Raw genomic sequence first — 5,106 nt, 5'->3', positions numbered from 1 at the left:
CTCTCCTCTTCCTCCAACAACAAATAAATATATTAAAATATTCCAAATTTCTAAATCCACACTGTTGTCCCGCTTGTTGTCTAGTCCGTGTTGTGTCGCTGTCGCTGCTTTTGTTTTTCCCGGGGCAAAATTTATGACGTCGCGCCACAATCAGGAAGTGATTTGAAGGCCAGACCGTCCCATTTACCAACGGTGGAGGATCCTCCGGAGGATCCTCAGGAGGACGCGGCCTCCTGAGACCGCGTAGGCTGCGTCCTCCGAAGGATGCAGACCCTGAATTGGGACACAGCCCAAGTGAACAAACAGGACAGTGTCAAAACAGGAAGTGACGCAATACGTTACCAGACGCAGTCCTCCCTTGGCCAAGGGAGGCTCAAGCTTACAGCACCTGGTATTCCCAGGCGGTCTCCCATCCAAGTACTAACCAGGCCCGACTCTGCTTAGCTTCCGAGATCAGACGAGATCGGGCGTTTCTAGAGCAGTATGGCCGTGAGCTTTAAAGAAGAAAAAGAGAAAAGACCATGTTTCACCTCTTTCTGAGCCTCGTTAGTGCAGTAGGCAGCGAGTCAGTCTCATCATCTGAAGATTGTGACTTCAACCCTCACAAGGGGACTTGTTTTAGAGCCAGAATACAGATTACAAAGAGCACACTGTATATTTACATGTCATCCAGGTCATGTTCATAGAGACCACTGAAGCAAGGCGTCTGGACTTGTAGAGTTTTCTTGAAGACGTTTCTCTGATCCTCCAAGCAGCTTCATCAGTTCTACCTGTTGGTGGGAAACATGGTTTATATGTGGAGGAGGACCTCAGTGGGTCTGGGTCAAACAAACAATAGCACTAAATGTGTCCATCCTTACCTGTGATGTTCTGGCTGCCTGGGCCAGGTGTGTCTAACACTGGCTAACGCAGACCTGGGCAAAGTACGGCCCGCGGACCGTGCGCACAATAGAAGAAGAAACAGAAGAAGAAAGAAAAGAAGAAGGCAGCAAGAGTCAGCTGTCAGCACGGCATCACCGCTGACGTTTTTCCCACCCTCGTTTCTTCTAAGCTGCAGCACTGTTTTATCCCATCTACTCTTTGGAGAGACGCGCTGTGTACACTTTAAAAATGCTGCGCGACTATGCTGAAATGTACGGTAAAGCGTGAAGAAACGCCACGGCGCATTCAGATGTTTCCGCGGAGCTGCAGCCGACATCTGCTCTTAAAAAGCTCAGACCTTGTCCAACTTTCAGAGCTTTGGGATTTGATCGTTGTTAAAACTAGTTTGAACTCTAATGGTTTTCTTCTGTAAAAATATCTTCACATCATCTGCTGCTCTGTGCGGAGTGTGTTTCAACATACAACCAGCAACACTCAGAGTGGACCTGGACACACACAGAGGACAGAGGAGAGAGCAGTAAACACACAGACCGGTTCACATCATCAACTCCCTCCGCCACACACTGATTCTGTGGTGTTTTTCCGCCAATGCGATTTTATAATATATCTATCTTTCCATTCATTCAACTCTGCGCAACTCTCTCTCTCTCTCCTCCCGTCCGCGTTCACACACATAAGCGGAGGAGAGAGCAGTAAATGACAGCAAAAGACTCTTACCAGGGTTCCCCACACACAGACCAGTTCACATCATCAACACCCTCCGCCACACATTGATTCTGTGTTTTTTTTCCGCCAATGAAAACTAAAAAACCAATGAAAACTAAACTAGGCTCAAATTAAAGTAAGAACTTTAATTTCAATTCGGTGAGTCATCCAGGAAACATGAGAAAGGACAGGTCTGTCTGAGCAAACTCATTCTACTGGCCTGTAATGTATGGAGCTGAGGTGGGGGAAGGTCCAGGCAGGGTTCAAGTAAGCATGTATTTATTCATCTTATCACCCAGGACTAACTGAGGGAATTAAGATTTAACTGAATCCATTCAAAATGCTTCTTGTAGCTTTAAAACTGTCATAGATAAGCATGCAGGTGTATATTTAACCTTTATAAACCCCAATGACCAACTCTCCGACCGATGTGACACCGAGATGCCCCCACACACTGCTTACAGTGATGAAAATGTAACAAGAGCATATTTATAAAGGTAGACACTGTGCCAGTGATCTCCAATTCAATTCATATTATTATTGATGAAAGAAATGTGGCCCTTTGCTTTTCTAATGGAAGTCTATGTGGCCCTCGCAAAAAAAGAATTGCCCACCCCTGGGCTAACGACTATGAGACTGGAGGGGGACTGGTGGACAGCCCTTTGTTCTTGCTGTGAGTCTGTGCAGACTTCCTGGAATGGATGGAATCACTGCATTGTATGTGGTAGAAAGATGATGTCTGAGGCCTCCACCTCTGTTAAGGGAAGGTTCTTCCAGCTTCACATAGATGCTTCCTTGACTCCTCTTTCAAACCACCTTTCCTCTCTGTCTAGGATGTGGACATTGTTGTCCTCAAAGGAGTGTCCTGTTTTTTGTAAATACTTGTTTTCTATAATGATTTTTCTTTAATGTTGTTAAGATTTCAAGCTGCAACTCGACACAAAATAGATGACGGCGGCCACTGAGTAGGTCTCATCACAGATGTAAGGCAGCTGTTCTGTCCCTCTCCTGACGTTCTCTAGCTTGTCCACACTTTGAGCTCCGAGCATTCATGGAACGTGTGCTTGCAGCTGAGCCTCAGACCTCACCTGGCAACAAGGAATTCTATTTTCTGATTGGTCGATAGGTCGCTAAGTCCAGACAGCTATATGAGCGCACAGTAGTCGCCTTTTACTCATTTGCAGTATATTCATAGGAGTTTCTGTGCGGTGAAGCTCATCATTTCTCAGTGAGGACTTGTTGAAATGTCTCACTCTCAGTGCCCTGCAGCCGCACCATTTAAGTTAAGAGGAATTCAAGAGGTTGGTGCACTATTAGTCATAGTCCGGTGGACTTGTACTCGGTGCGCCCTATAATCCAGAAAATATGGTCAATCTTTCAGTCAGTCTGGTTCTGACATCACTCCGGCCACATTGCAGAGGTGGAGCTGCTCTGCTCATGATGTCACTGCTGCTGTAAAAACACAGACACAGACATAAGAAGTGCACAAAGTGTTTTGCAGTCATGTAGCATGTGATGCAAAGCTGACAGATGAAAGTCATGTCTGAAGCAGCACAGTGCATTTCCATCTGCTCAACACAACAACACAGGTCAGAGTCACACTGTAACTGATGCTTCACAACAAGTTGTGTAACTTCTGGTGTTTTTCTTTACAATCAGCCCTCAGGTCTCATGATCAGTGAAATATGAAGGAAGTGTCAGAACCGGTCTGACAGCTGGGTGACTCTGCACTCAGACCTGTTCTATCCACTGTTAACCCATTCATGTCTTCAGTCTAATTATCTGACTTCCTTTACAGCATTTTAAATATTTTATAACCCCAATGGCTTTACAGACTGGGTTAGTCACTATTAGTCACTATATACTACTAATATTACTAGTACTATAACATATATATAGTACATGTATATGAACCAGTACTATACTGCTACTATTGCTATACTAATACTGCTAGGTATTAGTCACCATTCTCAGAGTTAAACTCCAACACTCTCCAGCACTGACCAGTTAGTTTTTCTCAACTCTAGTGTATAGTGTTAGACATTAACTTTCTCAGTGTTGAATCTAATTTACACTGTATGTTGTAAATATACTTTTCTTTAATCTGATACATGTCATTGTGACACTCACACGTTCTGACATTTCAACACCAACTATCAGTGCTCAGAGAGTAAAACATACAATATTTGACTCTGTTAAGAGTTAAATTAACTCCTAACTCCTAAATTTGACACCAGAAATGTAACTCTTCTGAATTTGCTGTGTACAGACAAAAAAAGCCTAGTTCAATTTTGCTTGCCCCTTTGCTTATTCTTGGGGACAACAGTGGTGCAGTGGTAAAGCAGGGTTGTCTAGTAACTGGAAGGTTGGTGGTTCGACCCCAACTCCTCCCTAGTCACCCCCCTCCCTAGAGGAGCAGTGAAATAAATGCTGACCAAAAAAAGAACATAAAAGTATGTGAGTATTTTTAGTATAATATAGTATATAGTATGTTTTTATTTCCTAGTGTTTTACCCTTAACACCACCCATGCATGAAACTTGACACCCACATGCACGTCAGCCATTCTGGGGCGGAGGCAGAGGCGGGGCTTAATTGCACCTCGGCAGTGATTTTCATCAACTCTGTCAAACAACTCCACAACTGGACACAATTTAACTCTGAACGTGTTGAAATTGATTAAATGAACTCTGAAATTTGAACTCTCCAACTGTTGCTGTAGGGGGTCCCGTTCTGTTGACCATAAACCTGAGCTTGACTTTGTGCAGAGCTCTGATTGGTCCTCCCACAGCGTGACACATCTGTGGAATGAAGTCCAGCCTGCCAGATCACTTCTGAGGAAAGGAGAGGCGTTCAGTTTCCTCATAGTTTCACTCCTGTTAGATTGCAGAGGTGGGCGGACGGATCAAGTCAGGACCTGCTGCTGATGTCCCGGACTGAAGCAGATCAACACATAAAGATGTTTATGGTGTTTCTGATCCTTGTACAAGGTAAGCCATCTCCTACCTGCTCTGATTATCATGTTAGTCTGACATTTCTTTTGTTTGTATCCATTTAAACTGATGACTGCATCTCCTGGGCTTTAATAACCCCTAGCACTCCGTCTATTATGATTTAAACAGGTTGTTCCAGGTGAGAATATTGTTTTTTTAGCTGCTCATTGCACCTGGATTCCTTCATTCATGAAAACAAGAGGAACTAGAAAAGCATTTCCTGAAGAAAAAGTTTGATTCCTGCAGCTGAAGCTTTGCTCTGAATTGCTGGAGAATCTGCAATCTGAATTTAATTCACTGAAACACGGTTAAGAATTCAAAAGATGAAGGTGCTATTTAAAAGAAAAGAGGGGGAAGAACAAGAGTTTGATTGCCTCACAGTAATAAAACTAAAAATATTTGAATATTAGAAAGATATGAGAGACAAACTGCTGAAGACAAGAACAGTGTGAAGTCACTGAGCTTAAAGAACAGCCTGTGAATAAACCATATGAATAAAACCATAAGACTATAAGAAGCTCAGGCTG

At 43.6% G+C, this 5,106-nt stretch overlaps 1 non-coding gene across 1 annotated transcript; it reads right to left on the bottom strand.

Annotated features, from left to right (window-relative positions):
* Nucleotides 1-376: 376 nt before the first annotated feature.
* On the bottom strand, nt 377-495 carry LOC114430907 (5S ribosomal RNA). Its single transcript, XR_003670029.1, has one exon. It is a non-coding gene; the product is annotated as a 5S ribosomal RNA (ribosomal RNA).
* Nucleotides 496-5,106: the final 4,611 nt, after the last annotated feature.

This window comes from Parambassis ranga, unplaced genomic scaffold, assembly GCF_900634625.1.
Source record: "Parambassis ranga unplaced genomic scaffold, fParRan2.1 scaffold_31_arrow_ctg1, whole genome shotgun sequence".
Taxonomy (NCBI): Eukaryota; Metazoa; Chordata; class Actinopteri; family Ambassidae; genus Parambassis; species Parambassis ranga.
This window is presented reverse-complemented; position numbering and strand designations above follow the sequence as displayed.